Source organism: Macaca nemestrina, chromosome 17 (genome assembly GCF_043159975.1).
Source record: "Macaca nemestrina isolate mMacNem1 chromosome 17, mMacNem.hap1, whole genome shotgun sequence".
Classification (NCBI taxonomy): domain Eukaryota; kingdom Metazoa; phylum Chordata; class Mammalia; order Primates; family Cercopithecidae; genus Macaca; species Macaca nemestrina.
Window position 1 is genome coordinate 45605695 of NC_092141.1, and position 22232 is coordinate 45627926.

Genomic DNA, 22232 nt, shown 5'->3' on the forward strand with positions numbered 1-22232 from the left:
AGTTCCAGCTACTCAGGAGGCGGAGGTGGGAGAATGGCATGAACCCGGGAGGCGGAGCTTGCAGTGAGCCGAGATCACCCCACTGCACTCCAGCCTGGGGGACAGAGCGAGACTCCGTCTCAAAAAAAAAAAAAAAAAAGGGTCTGTCTTATTCACCTGTCTCCCTGCCTAGCACTGGACCAGGCACATGGCAAGCTCTCTGTAAGGCTCCGTTGAATGAATTGGGAAGGCATTAAATATCCCCATTTTACAGATCAGCAAACTGAGGCCTACAGAGGGAAAAATGACTCACCCCAATGACACTGCTAGTCAGGGACAGGGTGGAATGGAATTAAGGATTTGGAGACTCTGTGGTCCGGTGCTGTTCCCTGCACTGCTCTGTTACTGTACAGTTACAGAAGCCGGATTCAGGAGAAATCAAAACACAAAGAGTCATTATTTTCAAGTTTCTTATTTTTTACTATGCTTGACTCTGATCTTTCCAAACATGGTTTTCCTGATAATTCATGACCTGAGAGGAAAACCTTCACACAACTTTGCTCTCAAATGGGTCAGAAAGAGCAACTGGCACTTTGGGAGGCCAGGGCAGGTGGATTGCTTGAGGGCAGGAGTTCAAGACCAGCCTGGCCAACTTGGTGAAACCCCATCTCTACTAAAAATACAAAAAATTAGCTGGACATGGTGGTGGGTGCCTGTAATACCGGTTAGTCAGGAGGCTGAGGCGGGAGAGTCACTTGGACCCAGGAGGCAAAGGTTGCAGTGAGCCAAGATCGGCCCATTGCATTCCAGTCTGGCAACAGAGAGACACTTTGTCTAAAAAAAAAAAAAACAGAAGGAGGCTGGGTGCAGTGGCTCACGCCAGTAATCCCAGCACTTTGGGAGGTCAAGGCAGGAGGATCACAAGGTCAGGAGATGGAGACTATCCTGGCTAACACGGTGAAACCCCATCTCTACTAAAAATACAAAAAATTAGCCGGGCGTGGTGGCGGGCGCCTGTAGTCCCAGCTACTCGGGCGGCTGAGGCAGGAGAATGGTGTGAACCCGGGAGGCGGAGCTTGCAGTGAGCCGAGATCGCACCACTGCACTCCAGCCTGGGCAACACAGCAAGACTCTGTGTCAAAAAACAAAACAAAACAGGAGCAACCGGGGCATTGCAGCTGAAAGCAGCCTCCGGGATCACCTAGTCCACCCACCCCAGTGCCTCCTCAAGAGGGGAGGTGAGTCTTGCACAATCACATGGGGGGCAGCTGAGCTGGACTCCCTTTACAGTGCTCCATTTATTCACAGGAAGTCAGGTGGCATCGGTGCAGGCTGAGCAGCAGAACGGAGCCTGGGTATTCATAGGACAAATGCTCACGGAAGCCTCTGGTACTGGCAGTCAAGCCCTGCAACCTCCAACAGGTCCCCACAGAGGCAGTGAAGCCCATGCGGGGAGGGAGGCAAAGCTCAGGGGGCAGGACAGGTGGGCCTTGCCCCACCAGAAGGACCTTTCTTGTGCATGCTCTTTCCCGACTGCTGCTCTGCTGTGCTCTTGACAGCTTTGTCAAGAGGAGGACAGCTACCATCCAAGTCTAGAGATTTATGGCTGAAGAAGGAACCAGGGATGTCCCACCTTATTCAGCCCTTTGAAAGTGGATTTATGGCCGGGCGCGGTGGCTCAAGCCTGTAATCCCAGCACTTTGGGAGGCCGAGGCGGGCGGATCACAAGGTCAGGAGATCGAGACCATCCTGGCTAACACGGTGAAATCCCGTCTCTACTAAAAAATACAAAAAACTAGCCGGGCGAGGTGGCGGGCGCCTGTAGTCCCAGCTACTCGGGAGGCTGAGGCAGGAGAATGGCGTGAACCCGGGAGGCGGAGGCTGCAGTGAGCTGAGATCCGGCCACTTCACTCCAGCCTGGGTGACAGAGCAAGACTCTGTCTCAAAAAAAAAAAAAAAAAAAAAAAAGAAAGTGGATTTACAGGATTGATATCTGGGCTGGGACACTTTGCCTTATCTTCGGGAAGGACTGTCCCACCCAGTTCTCCTTTGCTGCTGACACCTGCTGGGCCCCATGGCTGGAGAAATGAAACACACTGAGCCTGAGACTGGGAAATGCAGGTAGATGTTCCCAATGCACGGGAGACGTGCGCGGGTCTCGCTGGTCCAGGTCGGGGGTTGAGCAGGCCCTGCTGCCTGCCCCCAGGGTTATTGCTGGGACTCGGGAGAGCACAGTTGGGCAGCTGGTAGGATTGCACCTGGTCACGGCTTCTACATAGGCCAGAGGGTGTTCATTCACTCACCCCTTCATTCATCACATCCCCGAACACACGTATGCCAAAAAAAGAAAGAACCCATCACCTACCACGAGTCAGGCAGCTACAGGCTGAGGATCCAGAGATGAGTGATATCTCAGTGCTGGCCTTGAGGCGCTCCTGGACTAGAGGCCAGTGAACACAGTTACGGTGCGGTGTGGTGAGGGTCTGGACAGAGGCTTGCTTGGGGCTCTGGACGAGGGTCCATCCCAGCCCGCTAAGGGAGAGCAGTCAGGGAAGACTTCCTAGAGGAGGATGAAAGATGCGAACAGGCACTCCAGGAAGAGGGAATAGCCTGTCCCAAGGCATGGAGGTGTGGATGGGCAGGCATACATGTAGCTCAGCGTGGCATGTGCAGCGTGGGTCAGGGAGAGGAAGGAGGCAAGACGGGTGGCGGTGGACGCAGGTCACTGAGATGCATGTGCATCCTGAGGAGCTTGGATTTTACCGTGGAGGCCACGTAGAGCCACAGAGGGGTTTCAAGGAGAATCCAGATCACACAATCAGATTTGCTGTCGTGAAGGCACTTGGGTGGCAGGTGATGAAGTGTGGATCAGAAGGAAGCGGGTGCTTGGCTGTGCATTGTTATTGCCTGGGGAGCTCTGGGAAGCACTGATGCCTGGGTGCCACCTCCAGAGGCACCCCTGAATGGGCCGGGGTGTGGCCTCGGCGTCAGGAAGGGGAAACTCCCTCCCCTGTGCAGGTGAGGGTGAGCCAGTGGAGAGGGATCCCCGTTAGCAGGCACTGTAGCCTTCCAGGTACGAACTGAAGAGGTGGTTTCCGTGCAGATGCAGGTGAGCAGATTCAGGAGGGAGAAACACAGCCCATACTTATGAGTTGGATGTGGATTCATAGAGAAAAGGGAAAAAAAAAAAAAAAAAAAAAAAAAACAGTGGCAGGTCCTCAAAAGTTTACACACAGAGTAACCACATGATCCAGCAGCCCCACTCCCAGGTTCATGCCCAGGAGAAATGAAAGCATATGTTCAAGAACATGGACACACATGTTCAGAGCAGCATTTCCTTTTCTTTTCTTTTCTTTTCTTTTTTCTTTTCTTTTTGAGGCAGAGGGACAGAGTCTGACTCTGTCACCCAGGCTGGAGTGCAGTGGTCTGATCACAGCTCACTGCAACCTCAAGTGATTCTCCTGCCTCAGCCTCCCTAGTAGCTGGGATTACAGGCATGCACCATCATGCCCAGCTAATTTTTGTGTTTCTAGTAGAGACGGGGTTTCACCATGTTGGCCAGGCTGGTCTCGAACTCCTGGCCTCAAGTGATCCGCCCACCTCAGACCCCTTCTGGGATTGCAAGTGTGAGCCAACTGCGCCCAACCCAGAGCAGCATTTTTATAGTAGCCCCAAACTGGAAGTAACCCAAATGCCCGTCAACTGATACCTGGATAAACAGAATGCAGTGCCTCTATTCAATGGAGTATTATTTGGCTATAAGAATAATGAAATACTAACACAGGCAACAACATGGGTGAACCTGGAACACAGTATGCTAAATCAAAGAAACCAGTGACAAATGTCGTATGATTCCATTGACATGAAATGTCCTGAAGAGGAGAACCCATGTCGTCAGCACATAGATCAGTGTTTGCCAGAGATGAGGAGAAATGGTGAAATCCTGTCTCTACTGAAAATACAAAAATTAGCTGGGTATAGTTGCATGTGCCTGTAATCCCAGCTACTCAGGAGGCTGAGGCAGGAGAATCGCTTGAGCCTGGGAGGCGGAGGTTGCAGTGAGCTGAGATTATGCCAGTGCACTCCAGCCTGGGTGACAGAGCGAGAAGTTGTCAAAAAGAAAGGAAAAAAGAAAGAAAGAGAGAGAAAGAAAGAAAGAAAATATTCGAAGACTGTTGCAGTGATGGTTGCATAACTGTATGGTATACCAAAACCCATTGACTTGTACTCTTTAAATGGATGAATTCTATTTTATGTGAATTACATCTCAATAAAGCTGTGAAAGAGAGAGAGAAGCTGGGTGCAGTGGTGCACACCTATAGTGCCAGCTACTTGGGAGGCTGAGGTGGGAAGATCGGCCAAGCCCAGGAGTTCAAGTCCAGCCTAGGCAACATAGTGAGAAGTGAGATTCCATCTCAAAAAATAAAAAAGACAGAGAAAGGGAAGACGCAAGCAAGTTTGGGTTCTGACACTTGGGTGTCAGCTAAATGTTGGTTACATAGATCAGTTACGAAATAGAGGTAAGATGAGCAAGTTGGGGACGGTATGATACTGACTTATTTACTCATTCAGCAAACATTTTTCGAGCACCAGGCAGTGGGAAATATCAGTGAACAAAACAAAAATATCCCTTTCCTGTGGCTCTCACGCTCTAGTGGAAAGAGAAAAATCATACAATAAATAAACCCATTTGTAAGGTGATCAGTGCAATGGAAAAACCTATAGCAAGCAAGAAGGATGGCATGCTGGGAAGGGCTGCGGCTTTAACAGGGGTGGGCAGGCATGGCCTTGCAGGGAAGCTGACATGTGAGCAGACACCTGAAGGCAGCAAAGGGTGAACTTGGGTGACTGAGGGAAGAGCATTCCAGGCAGAGGGAATGTTGGTGCAAGGCTCTGAGGCAGGCGTGTTGGAGACACAGCGAGAGGCAGGGCAGACAAGCAAGGTGGGGAAGAGGAGAAGGGCTGGAGGAAAGGGAGAGAAGGCGATAAGAAGTCACGGCTCAGCAGGTGGGGAAGCGGAACCCTGCAGGCCGTGTCCTCCACCCAGAGGGTGTGCATCTTACTCTGAGGGACGTGGGAGCCATGGGGGATTGTGAGCAGAGCGGTGCCATGGCCTGACCTACCAGGTAGAGTCTCCCTCTAGATCAGGATTTCTCAACCCGGCACTAGTGACACTTGGAGCAGGATCATTCCTTGTTACAGAGCCTGTCCTATGCATTGTGGGATGTTCAGCAGCATCCCCGACCTCTGCCTACAAGACTCCACAAAGGACCCTCTGTCCTAGTTGTGACAAACAAAGATATCCCCAGACCCTACCACATGTAACCTAGGGGGCAAAAGCACCCACATTTGAGAACCATGGTTCTAGGATATAAGAGTGTGTACACAGGCAGCTCAGGTTTCCACAGGCTGGATTTGAGGTGCCTGTGAGACCTGCGTGCTGAGATTCTTTTGAGCAGTCAGACAGGAGGGACTGGAGGCCAGGAGAGAAGTCTGGGCAGCTTTGCTGTCTTCAGGCTCGGCGGCTGTTAGAAGGAATGTTGCAGAAAAAAAGAAAGCGATACGCAAAGAGTCTATTTCATTTCATTTAATTTTTTGAGCAAGGATTATGCTAAAGTCACCAGGCAAGAAACCAAGATGAGTCCACCTCACAAATACAGAAACTTCAGATCCAAGGCAGCTTGTAAGGTACAGAACGTTCTGGACTGTAGAAAAGAGAGGGTTAATCCAACCTAATTAGGAGAGAAATGCCATTATCCACTGAAATATTTCTTGACTATCTCCTACATGCTAGTCAGTTTCACTCACATTGTCTCATTTAATCTTTGAAAAACTAAATAAAAGTGTGAAGTAAATATTTTCCCCTCCCTTCTTTTTAAAGATTAGAAAACAGGGGCTCAAAAGGACCCACATACTCAGACTCACCCTGTCAATGACAGAGCTGGAGTTTGAACACAGTTTGTTTAATGCCAAAACCCAATAGTGGCTTCTGGAAGCTTCTAGAAGGTGGGGCTGGAACTTCGCATTGAAGAGGTTGACAGGCAGTGTTGCAGGGAAATGGGAGAGGGAAACACACCAGGCAAAGGGAACTGCTTGGGCATGGCTTCGGCAGAGAATGAGGTACAGAGATTTGAGGACAGGATGATTTCTTGGAACACAGAGCTTGGTTCAGTAGAAAGAGCACAGGAAAGCCAGGATGTGGCCAGTTGAAAGGGAGGGGCTTTGACCATGTGGTGAGCCATTTTGCGTTTTACTCTGTTGGCATCAAGGAGACAAATAATGAGAACTCTGACTTGGGAAAAATGTTAAGGATCAATTTATCTTTTATCAAAATTGTAGCTCTTAAGTCTGGGGGCCTGCTATTCCCCATCTTACCTAAAAGGCACAAATGCACCTCTCCAAGCCAGGTATAAGACCCCCAACAATAGTTGCCTGGTCAAAAAATGCATCCTCAGAGTTGTCTACTACTACAGTAAATCTGGGGACAGTTTCTGAAAACTTGTTTCCCTAAAAGTTTTCATCAACCTATATTCACTGACATGTAACGATAATCATCAGCACTAAATCACATCCCAGGAGGTATCTGAGTGCAACCGTGAGGTGCTCCTTCATGTCTGAAGATGCATTTATAACAATCTGGAAAATAGTCTAGAAGATCTTCTTGGAAGTTAGACCTTCAACTTTATCTGAATTTTGATGATAAATCAAGAGCTCTTATTGTGCAGTTTCTGAGGTTCTTCAAAAGAGTGACTGTTTCTCTGTTTCCCCAGAAAAATACTACAATGTGTGGTGTGTGTGTGTGTGTGTGTGTGTGTGTGTGTGTAGGTGTACGTGCACATATATGGGTGGGGGTGAATATGCCTATACGTGTGTGTGGATGGAGTAGGTATACATGCTGTGAGAGTGTGTGTGGATGCAGATGTGTGAGTGTGGGTGTGGGTGGGAGATTGTATGTGAGTGCATGTGAATGTGTGTGTAGATGGAGTGGGTATACATGCTGTGAGTGTGTGTGGATGGAGTAGATATACATGCTGTAAGTATGTGTGGATGGAGTGGGTATACATGCTGTGAGTGTGTGGATGTGCATGTGTGAGTGTGGGTGGGAGATTGTATGTGAGTGCATGTGAGTGTGTGTGTAGATGGAGTAGGTATACATGCTGTGAGTGTGTGTGGATGGAGTAGATATACATGCATGTGAGTGTGTGTGTGGATGGAGTAGGTATACATGCCTGTGTGTGGATGCAGATGTGTGTGTGGGTGGGAGTTCGTGTGTGAGTGCATGTGAGTGAGTGTGTGTGGTGAGTGTATGGAATGGGTTAGCCCATGCATAGAGCATCTCTTAGCCTACTTGACATCTTAGGAGCCACCTCCTCCAGGAAGCCTTCCTTAATCTGTCCTTTGTCCTGCCCCTCAGGACCCAGGTGACACCAGGCATACAATTGCTTTATCCCTGGAGGTCTGCCCCCGACTCATCTCATCCCCAAACACAGACACATGCAAGAATGTGACCCTCCCTTCCCAATACAACACTAGGACATTTTATTCCCTTTGTATTCCTGGTGTCTGGTACATGGTAGGTCATCAATAAATAATTGAATTAAATATTGCAAAGGCCTCCAAATATCAGAATTGGTAAGCTCTAAAGTCTCTGTTTATTCTTGCAGATTCCTTCCCAGGTTTCAGCAGATCATAGAGAAACTCTCTCCCGCCAGTCCTAGTCTCAATGGGACAGTAAAGTGAAACAGGAACACCACCATCCCATACCCCTACCCTTCAGTCAGTCCCTCCAAAATGAGCTGCTGCTGCTGGGGGAGCCAAAGCTAAACTCCATTTTTTTTTTTTTTTTTTGAAACAGAGTCTCGCTCTGTCGTCCAGGCTGGAGTGCAGTGGCACCATCTCGGCTCCCTGCAAGCTCCGCCTCCCGGGTTCATGCCATTCTCCTGCCTCAGCCTCCCGAGTAGCTGGGACTACAGGTGCCCACCACCACGCCCGGCTAATTTTTTGTGTTTTTTTTCAGTAGAGATGGGGTTTCACAGTGTTAGCCAGGATGGTCTCCATCTCCTGACCTCGTGATCCACCCGCCTCGGTCTCCCAAAGTGCTAGGATTACAGGTGTGAGCCACTGCGCCTGGCCAACCAGAGCTAAGCTTCTGCAGAGGCCTCTGCCCATGTCACCCCAGCTCCGCAGTCCTACCTGCCATGAGTCTTCCCATAACTATACCTAGGCTTGCTGACTGCTCTGTGAGGACGCCCAGCGTCACTGCACTATGGGATGGGGCAGTCAGAGCAGGGCTTCTTAGATTCTAACATGCACGTGATCACCTGTTTAGCATGCGGATCCTGATCCAGTAGGTCTGGGATGGGGCCTAAGATTCTGCACATCTAATACGCTCCCAGGTCATGCCCATGTTGCTGGCCTGTGGACCTTCCTCCCACCGGCAAGTGCTTCCTCGCAGCTATTCAAGAGAGTGGTGTGGTGCAAATCGGGTACTGAGTCATTTGGTCACTTTCCCTTCTTGTTAAGTCAACTTCTACCATTTCACATGCATAGAAGTTTTGACAAGCCCTTGAATCTTTTGTTTCTTTCTGTACCCCAGTAAAAAAAAGAACAGGCCAGGCGTGGTGGCTCACACCTGCAATCCCAGCACATTGTGAGGCCGAGGCAGGCAGATCGCGAGGTCAGGAAATGGAGATCGAGACCATCCTGGCTAACACGGTGAAACCCCGTCTCTACTAAAAAGACAAAAAATTAGCTGGGCGTGGTGGCAGGCGCCTGTAGTCCCAGCTACTTGGGAGGCTGAGGCAGGAGAATCACTTGAACCTGGGAGGCAGAGCTTGCAGTGAGCCAAGATTGCACCACTGCACTCCAGCCTGGGTGACAGAGCAAGACTCCATCTCAAAACAAACAAACAAACAAACAAAACAACAACAACAAAAGAAAACAAAACAGATTCTATATTCATTGCTTCCAGTCTGCTAAAGGAGAAAGAAAATTGGACTGGGCATTAGGTGACATTAACTCCAGTGCCAGCTCTGCAGGCCCTCAAGGTTTTTTGGCCTCTGTTTCCTTTCCTATAAAGTGGGCTAACATAGTGGCTGACCTGGTTATTTCAAGAAGAGAGTGTGAGATTGCAGAGACAGTGTGGGCTTTCTGGTGTCAGAACCAGTTTCTTTTTTTTTTTTTGAGACGGGGTCTCGCTCTGTTGCCCAGGCTGGAGTGCAGTGGCCCGATCTCAGCTCACTGCAAGCTCCCCCTCCCAGGTTCACGCCATTCTCCTGCCTCAGCCTCCTGAGTAGCTGGGACTACAGGCACCCACCATCACACCTGGCTAATTTTTTTTGTCTTTTTAGTAGAGACGGGGTTTCACCATGTTAGCCAGGATGGTCTCGATCTCCTGACCTTGTGATCCACTCGCCTCAGCCTCCCAAAGTGCTGGGATTACAGGCGTGAGCCACCGCGCCTGGCCTGAACCAGTTTCTAATGAAGAAAAATGACTCGCCTTCTCGGAGCCTCACTTTCTTCATCTGTTAAGTTAGAGAGGAAAAGAAAATGTGGGATATATAAGTGTGCAAGGCCTGTCAGCTGCCAGAAGTGCAACAAATGTTGAATCCCTTCTCTGCTCAAAGGGCTGTGATGGAAATTAAAAAGCCCCTTCTCAGTAAGGCCTCCCTGGGCACCCAATCTAAAATGTCAGGCCCCTCCCCCTTTTCTCTTTATTGCGGATCACTGTCTAACATTTGACTTCCTTATCCGGCTTATCATCTCTCCCTCGGCGAAGGGCCATGACATGAGGCCGAGAATCTGTGTCCGGATGGCTCGCTAATGTATCCGTGGTGCCTAGACCAGGCCTGGGACATGGATCTTTGTCGAGTGCATGGACCAGCAGTGCTTTAGATATTATACTATTGCGTTATCAGAATCCGTTTCTTCCACACCCCTGAAGCCAGAATCATGCACATGGAGAGTGTATAAAGCTGTTGAAAAGCGGAGCCCTAGCAGCAAACAGCCCAGGCTGAGGCTTTGAGGACAACAGGAGACAAAGGAATACTTGATGACTTCGTAGTGGGAGGCATGGAGAATTAACATAGTCAAGAACTGCGAGGCAATAAGAGGAGAGTCTTGGGCAGCCCTCAAATAGGATATTGTTCCTCTTCCTCTCTCCACCTCACCTAGCTACAAGAGATGAATCCTGTTCCCTCATAAGCCAGCTGATTCCATGACACAGCAGTTCATGCAGTCCCCGAGATTTATCCCAACCGCCTTCCTCATGTTCAGCTTCCAGGCTGCTCATTTCCTTGGCTTATTCACCCTGCGTCAATTTCCAGCGTGGCCCAGTCCCCAGGATCAACACACTCAGTTTGGGATTCTCTATTCAAGCTCTGATCTTGATTTCGTATTTGCCCTGTAGCGTCAGGCACTCAACACTTGGGTCAGGGGCACCCCACAGTCTGAGCCCCTTTCCAGGGGAGAGTGGAAGAGAACATGGGTTTAAGGTCAGGTGGCTCTGGGTTCCAACCCTGAGTCCTTGAGTCACTAGGTTTTGCCATCTTGGTCAATTTACCTGACCTCAGCTTTCCTGTTTGTGAGATACAGAGAGAAATATTATACTGCAATCTTGTTGTGAGCAGTGACTCTCAAAGTTTGGTCTTTGGCACATCAATCCTATGAGATGGAAAGGGGTTTTATTGTCAAGTGAGTTTGGCAAATGCTCAATATCATATCCTCGTCTTGGGAATTCTCAAATAACAAAAGAATGGGTTCCACTTTCATTAACTCAGTTTTTTCCAAGCACCAGAATTGTTTTTGCAAGGAATACCTGTTAGCATCCTGCAGAACCAATGTTCTGTATAACCCACCGTGGGGAAAGCTGCTTGGGAAGATTAGAAATGCTCAACACCAGGCCCTCTGCTCGGCTCCTGGCACCAGGAAGCATGAGCCCCTGTTGCATTTCTTCCTAATGTCAGGGATGTTTAGTCAAACCTTTCCTACCTCTGCTACAAAAAAGCATTTTAGGCTGTTGAGACAAGTAGTTTTCCCAAATATTTTTGTTGAGCCCTTTTCATGAAAGAGAAATAACACAAACTGAAGTTAATGACATCTGCACTTTGGAGCCTCGCTCTGTTGCCCAGGCTGGAGTGCAGTGGCATGATCTCGGCTCACTGAAAGCACTGCCTCCCGGGTTCAAGTGATTCTCCTGCCTCAGCCTCCCAAGTAGCTGAGACTGCAGGCACCCACCACCATGCCCAGCTAACATTTATATTTTCTTAGCAGATATGGGTTTTTACCATTGTTGGCCAGGCTGGTCTTGAACCCCTTACCTCAAGTGATCCACCTGCCTCAGCTTCCCAAAGTGCTGGGATTACAATCATGAGCCACCATGCCCAGCCCATATCTGTACATTTAAAGCTAAAATATGAGCACTCATAAGCCTCGCTCTGTAGAACAGTCACTCTTGGATTTCTGGGAAGTGATTACTCAGACCTGCACCAATAGGAATTGGTGAAGTTGGGTAACTTGCCCAAAGTAGCAGAGTCAGCTCTTTCTAGTGACACCACCACCCTACACACACAAATTAGGGTATGTCCTATCATGTAGGTTCAGGGGATCTGAATACATTCATATCTCATCCTTCTAAAAAAAAGTCTAGGCCGGGCGTGGTAGCTCATACCTGTAATCCCAGCACTTTGGGAGGCCAAGGGGGGCGGATCACGAGGTCAGGAGATCGAGACAATCCAGGCTAACACCGTGAAACCCCGTCTCTACTAAAAGTACAAAAAATTAGCCGGGCACAGTGGCAGGCACCTGTAGTCCCATATACATAGGCAGGAGAATGGTGTGAACCCGGGAGGTGGAGTTTGCAGTGAGCCGAGATTGCGCCACTGCAGTCCATCCTGGGCGACAGAGCAAGACTCCGTCTCAAAAAAAAAAAAAAAAGATATAGCAATATGTATCCCAAAAGCCTTAAAAATCTTCCCATTTGGGAATGCCACTTCTGAAATGACTGTAAGGAAACCATCTAAAATAAAGACAAAGAGATGTGCATAAAGATATTCAGGCCAGGTGCCGTGGCTCACACCTGTAATTCTGGAGCTTTGGGAGGACGAGACAAGAAGATTGCTTGAGCCCAGGAGTTCGAGGCCGCAGTGAGCTAGGATCACATCACTGCACTCCAGCCCAGGCAACAGAGTGAGACCCTGTCTGTTAAACAAACAAACAAAAATATATTCATCACAGCATGATAATAGGCAGAACCAGAAACAACCCAACATTTGGAGAATAGTAAAATGTCCAACAGCTAGGGAATGATTACATCCATTATGAGACCTCTCTACATTAAATATCTTACAGCCATTTAGACTGATGTTTATTAAGAATTTTGAATGATTCGGAACATGCTTACACTATAAGGTTAAGGAAATAAAACAGGCTACAAAAATAAAATGTATACACTATAATAACAGCTATGTTGGTGCACTCGTAGTAAATTTACTAATATATTAGGAGTGGTTATTTCTGAGTGGAGAGATGAGTGATTTTTCATTCTATTCTATATAATTTTATATATTTTCTCTCTTTATTCTACATATTTTTCTGTATTTCCAAGTTTTATACAATAGTGATCAAGAAAAGGTAATTATTTATTTAAAAAGAAAAAAAGACCCATGAGTTATTGGAACCAGTAGATCTAAATGGCATTACAAACACGACTGTGGTCAGAGGTATCTCCCCTAAGCAGTGCCAGGTTAGGGAACGCCGCCCATCAGCGTTTCCCAAACTCCAGGAACCATCTGTCCCACAGTGTCATATCTGTGTAGAACCTACACCATTTTTCATAGAAATCAACTCAGTTTTTTTAATTTGAATATCTGTATTTTAAGAAAAATTTTATATCACTCTAAATGGAAAAAAAAGTCACTTGCCATTAATGGAAAGTGATCACAAAAAGAAATGCAACAAAACAAAACAATATCATTAAACTCTATACTGGTAAACCTTCTGAGCTTGAGACCTGTTTTTGCTCTGTTTAATAAAAGCAGGGGCCAAGGGACAGTGTTTTCAGGGAGGAAGGACATATTTACAAGGGTTTGGGAGTAAGCCTACCCTAGCAACAGACCCCTCAAAGGAATCGGGAAGATCGAAAGACAATGAAAAAGATTTTCTCACTAGAGATTTTGATTTATTTTTGACAATTTGCCCACCTACCACCCAAACTGCCTAGGATACGACACCTGGGGAAAGTGCCGTTCAGTGTCCCCAGCACCAGTGAGTCTCCCAGAGTTTGCCAGTCACTTACCCAGCTGGTTTCAAACTCAAGGACAGGTGTTTGGACCATCAGTGCCTTTCCACTCCTCTTACAATTCCAAAGTCCTGTCCTTGTTCAAGACCATGGTGTTCGCATGCAGTATTTTTAATGTCTTCATCATTTATTGCAAATCGTGCTTCAGGGTTTGTAAAACCATAAACTTGCCAATGCCGTGCCAGTCCTGAATCTGAAACAGGCCAGGCAAGTCAAAGTGGGCAAAAAGATGCCACCTGTGCAGGGAAACGGTAGAAGCCAGATTAGAGCTTAGTGAACTTAAATGTCACTCATTACACAGAGGAGGACGCTGAGGCCTGAAAGGAAGAAGGGACTGATGAACAGTGACAGAGCTGGCTTAGAATCCAGGTCCCCAACTGCCAGTCCAACGTCATCTTTCTGCTACACTCCATCTGAAATTTGCTCAGAACGAAAGATGACTGGTCGCTTTTAGTGTGAGAGGTTCGCCTGCTTTGGAATCCCTTTCTAGATGCAGGATCAGAAACTATTAATAACATCAGAGGCCAGGCTGGGCACAGTGGCTCACACCTGTAATCCCAGCACTTTGGGAGGCCAAGGAGGGTGGATCACTTGAGCCCAGGAGTTCAAGACCAGCCTGGGCAACGTGATGAAAACCCATCTCTACAAAATACACGAAAATTAGTCAGGAGTGGTGGCATGCACCTGTGGTCCCAGCTACTCAGGAGGCTGAGGTGGGAGGATCACCTGAGCCCAGGAGGTCAAGGCTGCAGTGAGCCATATTTCCGCTACTGCACTCTAGCCTGGGTGACAGAGAGAGAGAGACCCTGTCTCAAAAACATAAAATAAAATTCACTTTTCAATCCCATAATTATTCATCTCCATCACTTCCTTCCATATCCTCAACTCTCTCTTCCTTCATTTCATGTTGCTTTTCCAAAACCACAGCCCTGGTTAAATCCAACTCTCTTGCTTCCTTAGCACCTGACCCTGTGTAGCTGAACCAAATTTGTGAAGAAAGCACAACCATACCAGTTGCTCTTGCATTTACATTCACCTTTAATGATGCCAGGGAGTCATACTACACATTCCCAGTCGATAGATATTGGCACATCCCACTCAATATTTGTTGAACGAATGAGTTGAATGCATGGATTTTAGTTAGGGTCCCATTCATGCTACAGTTCTGCTTGTCCAACTTTTAACATTTCACAAAATGAATTTTGCAACCAGGTTCAGGCTGAAATGGTAATATTGTCATCTTTGTTTGGAAGCTGTCTTAATGGTGTTTGCCTGGGCTGGTTCAACCTATAGGCAAAGGAGGCTCTTACTGGATTTAAGTTGTTGTTGGAGCCAGGGCTTGACCTGAGAACCTCAGGACTTTTCTTCCTCCAGAAAGAGCTTTTTGAAACAAGTCTAGGGGTCGGTCCAAAGCTCAGGAGCTGCAACTCAAATGCCTTCTTATAGTATTACTTGCATAAGTAAATAGTTGGCTTCCTATTGCGAGAAAAGATGTGTTTGTTCTCAAGGCTGTCTCCTGGCACCCACTAGGGATGCTGGAAAACACACTTCTGCCCTCCTGATGTTGTTTTGAAATAGCTGGCACAGTTTGGATTCTTCGACCACAAACACAATTGTACGCTGCAGCTGAAATATAAGCCACACTGCTTCCTCGGCTCTGTTTTGAAGCCCATCTGTCCCCTACCTCATCATAAAGCTTACTAAGAACCTGGCCTCCTTTCCACTCACCGTAGGTGCCCATGCCGACGATACGCATTGTTTGGTTTTCATTGATGTCAGCAGTGCTAATGATTAAGTGAAACACTCCACTCCATTCAAACGTCTTGCTTTCACCTGTTGATCCCGTTGTGAAGAAAGGTGCAGCGTGCCTTCCAATATTTCTCCCAGAACTGGCTGCTACAGCGCAAGTGAGGTGAAACAGTGGAAGTCAGCCCTGTGGATTTGAATCATGCCGCCCCACCTTTACCAGCACCCTGAACGTTGGCCTTCTTCCCACTCAGATGTGGTTGGCCTTGAAAAGACCCAGAACAGATACCTCATCACCAAGGGGTACTAGACAAAAACGGAAGGTATAAGCAAAGCAGACATAAGTACTTATCAAGGTAGGTACTTCAGATGTGCACTCTTTATGTAACTGACAACCCAACCGAATATTTTTGAGACGAAGTCTCGCTTGTCTCCCGGGCTGGAGTGCAATGGCACGATCTCGGCTCACTGCAACATCTGCCTCCCGGGTTCAAGCGATTCTCCAGCTTCAGCCTCCCAAGTAGCTGGGACTACAGGCGCCCGCCACCACACCTGGCTAGTTTTTGTATTTTTAATAGAGACGGGATTTCACTATGTCGGCCAGACTGGTCTCGAACTGCTGACCTCATGATCTACCCGCCTCGGCCAAATTTTTTTTAATGATGCCGAATTCTAGCTCATGTTCTGACTAAGGTAGGATTTAGGGGTGGGGGCAAAGCAAGAATGCTATTACTCTGAGGTCTGGGTTGCCTTTAACAAGAGAACACCAAAACAGTGAAGAAAATTTGCCAATTGTTGTTTCAAAAAAAGAACAATAAAAAGCAAGCTTCCCTGCCCCTGCCCCCTACTCTTGCCCCCTTAACGCTCTCAATCTCTCCGTGAGATTTAAAAAAGAAAAGCCCAGGAAATTCCAAGCATGAATGCCTCCCCAGATAAGACAGAAATCAAGAAAACCAAACTTTGAAAAGTAAGCATTTTGATCTTCATGCAAACATGGAGTTAATCTAGGGACAGCTAGGCACAATTACACAGATGAATTCATTGTGTGAAATGGTCGCTGAGCGTAGAGAATGTCAGTGCCAGTTCAGAGTCCAAGCTCTGTAGGGGTCATACCTGAATCTGCTGAGCTGAGCACATGGAAACCTCAGTGTGCATTCAGCCTTGACCATTCTTTTTAATTTATTTCATAGTGGCTCACTGGGGTGGCTTCAGGAAACACAAATCAAGTGTCGGTCGTGGTGTTTGAAAACATGCCGGGTTTTGATATGTGTTTGACTGAAAATAGAAATAAAAATCTTTGAGTCTCTATCTACACATGTTAAAGTTGTTCTTAAGGTAATGGTATGTTTTTTAGACTCTTTTACTTTTCAAATCAGCTTTTATTCATCTGGAGAGGAAGCCCTCTTGAGTGACACAGCCTTAGGCTGATGGCAGCCAGGTGCTGACTCTGGTTGTGTGAAATTCCCCAGGGGTCCTAGGGGACCATCATTCCTTGACTCTGGGTCTCCACATCTGTCAACTGAGGAGTCCCAGTACTGGTCTCTATAGTGCAAGTGAGGTGAAACAGTGGAAAGTTAGCCCTGTTGATCTGAATCATGCCACCCCACCCTTCCAGCACCCCGAATGTCGGCCTTCTCCCCATTTGGATGTGGTTGTCTTTGGAAAGACCCAGAACAGATATTTCACTAGCAAGTGGTACTAGACAAAAACGGAAGGTATAGCAAAGCGGAAGTATGTGCTGGACTAACTCCGTGATCCAGTTCTTTAGTTCTGAGGCTTCAACTCACTGGAGTTTGGAAATACCACTCCATCTTGAGGATTTGATTTTAAACAAATGGGAAGTATTTTTACAGAGTAAACTGCTTGTGACTCTCCAACCTAATTGACTTACCAAACCCACAGACTCAGGGCCACAGGTGGAAAGGACTCAGGTCTTTTGTTTTAAACACCCATCCCTGTTCCAATCAAGAGAAAATTCTAAACTCACCAGGTATCACAGGCCATGATGCATATGTGAAGTGTATCTTTACAAAGGAACTACATTATCGAGAAAATTTTCTCCGTGTTTATAATTATAAAATATTTGCACTGAAAGAGTCCTTAGCAAGCATGTAAACCCAGAATGATTAAAGCGACTTGCCCAAGAGCACACAGGCAGCAGGGAGGGAGTCAGGACCAAAATGCACGTCTCCTGGCTCCCAGCTGGGTTCAGGCTCCTGCATGTGCCCTTCAGAGATATGAAAGTTCACCTTTGAAATTTGCCTTTTCATATTCACCTGCACCCTTAACAAACAGGGAATGGAAATGCTGAATTTTGCATGTTGGAGTTAGATCATGTTGCAACTCATTAGAGAAATCAGGATTGATGAAAAATTCACAGTTGCCTAGTCTGTAGGACAGTTTCACAAAAGATGACGGTCTTCATTTGACGCTGCCCCTGTTTTGTCACCAGAAGAGGAGCAGCCAGGAGAAAAGGGAAGGAAAGAGGCCCTGGTCTCCTCGGGAACTGTGTTACTGACAGAACAAGGAACAGCTTTGGCTGGAGATGTTTATGCTGACTTTGGAGTATGGATCAGAAGAGAGTCCTGGCTTGCTGATGGTGCTCAGGTCTATGGAAAACAGGATGGTCTTAGAGTTAAAAACAAACAACCAACCCTGGGTGTTGTCTCAGAATATCTCCTGATCTCACAGATTTGGAAAAAGGACTCCTATTTCCAGCATTTTCTTTTTTTTTTTTTTTTTTTTGAGACGGAGTCTCGCTCTGTCGCTGGGGCTGGAGCGCAGTGGCCGGATCTCAGCTCACTGCAAGCTCCGCCTCCCGGGTTTACGCCATTCTCCTGCCTCAGCCTCCTGTGTAGCTGGGACTACAGGCGCCCGCCACCTCGCCCGGCTAGTTTTTTGTATTTTTTTAGTAGAGACGGGGTTTCACCGTGTTCGCCAGGATGGTCTCGATCTCCTGACTTCGTGATCCGCCCGTCTCGGCCTCCCAAAGTGCTGGGATTACAGGCTTGAGCCACCGCGCCCGGCCTATTTCCAGCATTTTCAAATGCTTAAGCTACCAACACACTTGTCTCCCAAAGTCCGAGCGTACAGGCAAGGCGCCACACTCCTATTCCATGCACCTGAATTCAGGGATCATGTCTGCCCCAGGTCCTCTGAGGAGGGAGGGCAGGGCCTGGGAGGAAAGGATGAGTCAGCTGAAACTAATGGAAATTAAAGGTAAGTCTAAGAGAAGCTAGCATGGCACTGCAAGGTAAAGTGTGGGGAATGGCCCAGAACCAGAAGAGCTGAGCTTCGTTGCATTTGGGCTATGTGACCTTGGGCAGGATATTTACCCTGTTTCCTTATCTGTGAGATAAGGAGAACCATACCTCCTGAAAGTATTAAAGGAGAAGACTTATATCTAGTTCCCTTCCTCCCCCACTTTCCTTAACAGAATCTCTCAAGAGATGCTGCCATTTCCTGAGCACCCATGAGCTCATCTTATCCTTACAACTGAAAGTGCTTTTTCAGATGTCAGACATGGAAAAATATGGCACGTAAAAGAGGATGTCACTTTAACAATCAATCCTCCCCCAGCCCAAAACCAATTATTATAATCACTGATGAGACTGTGATACGGCCTGTGATTCACTTATGTACTCTTCTGTGTCCATAAGATCAGCTGCTGTCTTCTGCTTCCACCATTCCCAGTTCTCACTCCATTCCTAGTGTCACCTCTTGAAGATGATGCCTGTCCCTAACCTGCTTAAGTAGCAGAAGCAGCTTTCTGTATCTGGAAGAGGAGAGGCCACACGGGGCTTGGGGAGACACCATGATTTCTGGTCCTAGATGGTGTCCCCTTCTCACCATTCCCACACACAGTCACCCTTTGAGCTTGCACCATCCTTATAGCAGACCCTGCTGGCACCACTCTGGGGGGGAACAGTAACTCTCAAGGTTCAGGTGCAGAACAAGCACCTGTCAGGTGTATCCTGGCTCTGCCACTCACTGTGGGACCTAAGCCAATCCACTTCCTCTCTCTGAGCCTCAGTTTTCCCAAGGATAAAAAGAAGGATCTAGATGAGGTACCTGTCAAAGGCCACTCCAGCTCAGATCGTCTGACTTGCTTACTGTCTGATGAGACTTATCTTCTCCCAGAAAAGGCTTCTTTTTCTAAAGCCAAGTGTGGCAAGGACTCCTCTACCCTTTCTAGGCATTTCAGACTTTCTTTAAAAAGATCTTATTTTGGCCCGGCATGATGGCTCAAGCCTGTAATCCCAACACTTTGGGAGGCCGAGGCGGGTGGATCAGGAGGTCAGGAGTTCGAGACCAGCCTGACCAACATGGTGAAATCCCGTCTCTACTAAAGATACAAAAAAAGAAAAAAGAAAAAAATAGCCAAGCATGGTGGTGTGCACCTGTAATCCCAGCTACTCAGAAGGCTGAGGCAGGAGAATCACTTGCACCCGGGAGGCAGAGGTTGCAGTGAGCCGAGATCACGCCATTGTACTCCAGCCTGGACGACAGGGCAAGACTCTGTCTCAAAAATTAAAAATAAAAAAAAGAAAAAGAAAAAAAGGATCTTACTTTACCAGGCTTTTTGGGGCCCACTGCCACTCAGAGGCCAAAATTCTCCCAATGTCAGCGGCTAGAAGAAAATCAGATCAAAAACATCCCTGTGCCTCATCTGAACCCAATTTCTGCTTTGAACCGTTTGCCAAGTCTAGGGCTTATCAGCCAGAGTGTGTGTGAATTACCATATGAAAGGACTCTCTTGGATCATATTTAAAAGAATCATCATTTCAATTTAGATCAGAAAAACACCCAGTCCTTCAGAAAATACATATAAATTCTTCTCTAAATGCCCAAACAGATTTATGCCCATAGAAGATGTAATTATCTCCTTCTGGGATAAAGGAATCTTCTAGCTGTGAGGGTGAGCCAAGAAGCCAGAACTTTCTGTCTAAGAGGAGACTGCAGCAGGGCCACTACAGAAGGTTGTCCAAGTTGTTCACTGCGCAAGGGCACTGGGCCAAGAGAGGGTAGCGGAGGCATGAGTAGTGGCTTGAATCCAGTCTGAGCTCCACTGGCCAAGTCATGTGCCCAGTGCAAGGTTACGTCAGTTCAAATGGAGGGGCACCTTTTGGTAATTGAGTAGAGGCACCGTATATGCTAGCAGGCAGCCACCCGGCATGGAAAAATGGGTTTTTCCTTTGTTAACAAACACATCAGCTCCCAAAGGCTCACAGCAAGAGCAGATGGCAGGAAAGCGGAAGTGAAGGCTGGGTGGCGGGGCAGGCGTGAGGAGAAGCTTGGGAAACCGTCTTGGGTGTCTGTAGAGGAGCTTACACCCTAATGGCTCCCAGCTGGCCCTGCATGAACATAGTTCTGAGAAGACTCCAGTAAGAGACTGTTTCCAGCCCCTCCCCTCCTTTACTGCCCCTCCTTTGGGGCTCTGCTCAGCCTTCCCTGATCTCCCAGCCTACATTAGAGTCCCCGTTGCAGGTTCTCTGAGCACCTTTGTTTTTCCTTTTTAACACTCAAGCTGCACTTTGTAATTATGTGGGCGTTGGGAATTTGAGTCACCTCTATTCTCCCCCTCCCCGCCTTAGACTAGAAGCTGTGTGAAGGCAAACTATGTTAGGTTTTGCTCTTGTACCCCCAGAACCCAGCATAGTGTCTGGGGCATGAAGCAGGAACTATGAATGAATTAAAATGGTGTGAATTAAAGGGTGTGAGCCTTGCACTCTGCCTGCCTTTTTGCCAGGCCTAGGAGGTTGTCTGGGCACAGTGACATGTGGTCACCATGATATAAGTTCTGTGCCCACCCCCAGGAGACACAGTCCAGAAACGACATATCCAACCCTGGCCAAGCATTCAAAACACATGTGAAGACCAATGAAAACAGCTTCCCAAAACCCACCCCAAGACATTGTGATTCAGGGCTACGATTTGTGTATTTAACAAGGTCCCCCAGGTGATACTAATCTGCTTATCAGAACCAACAGATACTGTTGCAATAGATACAAAGCAGCACAGGGATCAAAGAGAAGGATCCTGAGGTCCCATATAAAGATCTGTGGAAGGGTTTCCAGTGCAAGTGAAGTCTCAGCCAGGTCTTGATGGCTGGGAAGGGCATTCTGGGTCAAGGAAGGACACAAACAAAGACAGAGACATTGGTGCACGTGGTGTGAACAAATGGGGCCAGGGCAGCAGGGTTGAATCCAAATGACAAGAATCCACTCCTGGGGGACAATCAAGCGTAAGTCACCCACCACTCCACTGGGCTCCCAGAACCCTTTTAGGCAGGAAGCCCACATTTTGGCAGCCCCCAGAGGAGTTCCTCTGCACCCCCATTTCTCATGCGGGCTTCCATCCTATTTTCAGTCCCATTTCCCTTCTCCCTCTTTCTCATGTTCTTCCTCTAGTTAGATTGTGGACTCCTGGGGTCCCATGGCCATCAGGGAAGTATTGCCAGGGACTTCTTTGATAAATAGGCCTGATTTAAGAACTCCAAACTGTCCTGGCTGAATACAGGAGACTGCTGAAGCTGGCAAAAACTGTAGCCCCTAAAGTCAGTATCTACAGCCACGCATCTCCAGTGTGGCAGAGAAGGGTCATTTTACTTGATATAAAAGCAGTATCTGGAGCATGAAGATCAGGCCCTAGAGAGGCCTACGCATCATGCCGCACTTCCATCTTTTTTTTTTTTTTTTAACCCAGAATGAGGAGGCTAACATTGGAAACGACAATGTGGGATGGGAGGGCAGATCCTCAAAGACCTGCTTGAGCCCTGCCTAAGGTGGAGCGGGAGAATCCACAAGCTGGGTGACTCAGGCTGTAGGAATCCCAGGCTCCCATCCATCCTTCCATATCTTTCCATGACTTCCTCTCTCCCCACCCCTCTCCCTCTTCCTCCAACGGGCCTGGGCTGGGTTGGCATGCTGGTGCTTTCTCTTAACTGGACTTTTCTAACGGGCCTGTCTGTTGCCTGGACATGTTTTCTACAAGTAAATACGCTGGAGAGAGGAAGCGGAAGTCCTCAGCACATGGTTCCTCTCTTTGGACCAAGTGGCCTCTGGGGAGCCAGTGAGGATCTGAAGTTCCAGCCTCTGCACCAAGCTGCAGACCCAGGTGTCTTCTGAGCAATGCCCCGCGCCACAGTTCAGTGCCACCCCGCCAAAGCCCGAACTATCTTGTCTGCTGTCCAGTTATAAATTAATCTCTT

The 22232-nt window shown here is 47.7% G+C and overlaps 2 long non-coding RNA genes across 2 annotated transcripts in view; both read right to left on the reverse strand.

The window, feature by feature from the left end:
* Positions 1–3055: 3055 nt before the first annotated feature.
* LOC139359584 (uncharacterized) overlaps positions 3056–22232 on the reverse strand; it is a 98845-nt gene continuing 79668 nt past the window's right edge. Inside the window, exon 3 of the long non-coding RNA XR_011615669.1 lies at positions 3056–3123. This is a non-coding gene — a long non-coding RNA (uncharacterized lncRNA). The remainder of the gene's footprint in view (positions 3124–22232) is intronic.
* LOC105476900 (uncharacterized) lies at positions 13182–16483 on the reverse strand. The gene is made up of 3 exons (XR_984329.2): positions 16136–16483; positions 15005–15172; positions 13182–13512 (listed from the first exon to the last, which is right to left on the reverse strand). It is a non-coding gene; the product is annotated as an uncharacterized lncRNA (long non-coding RNA).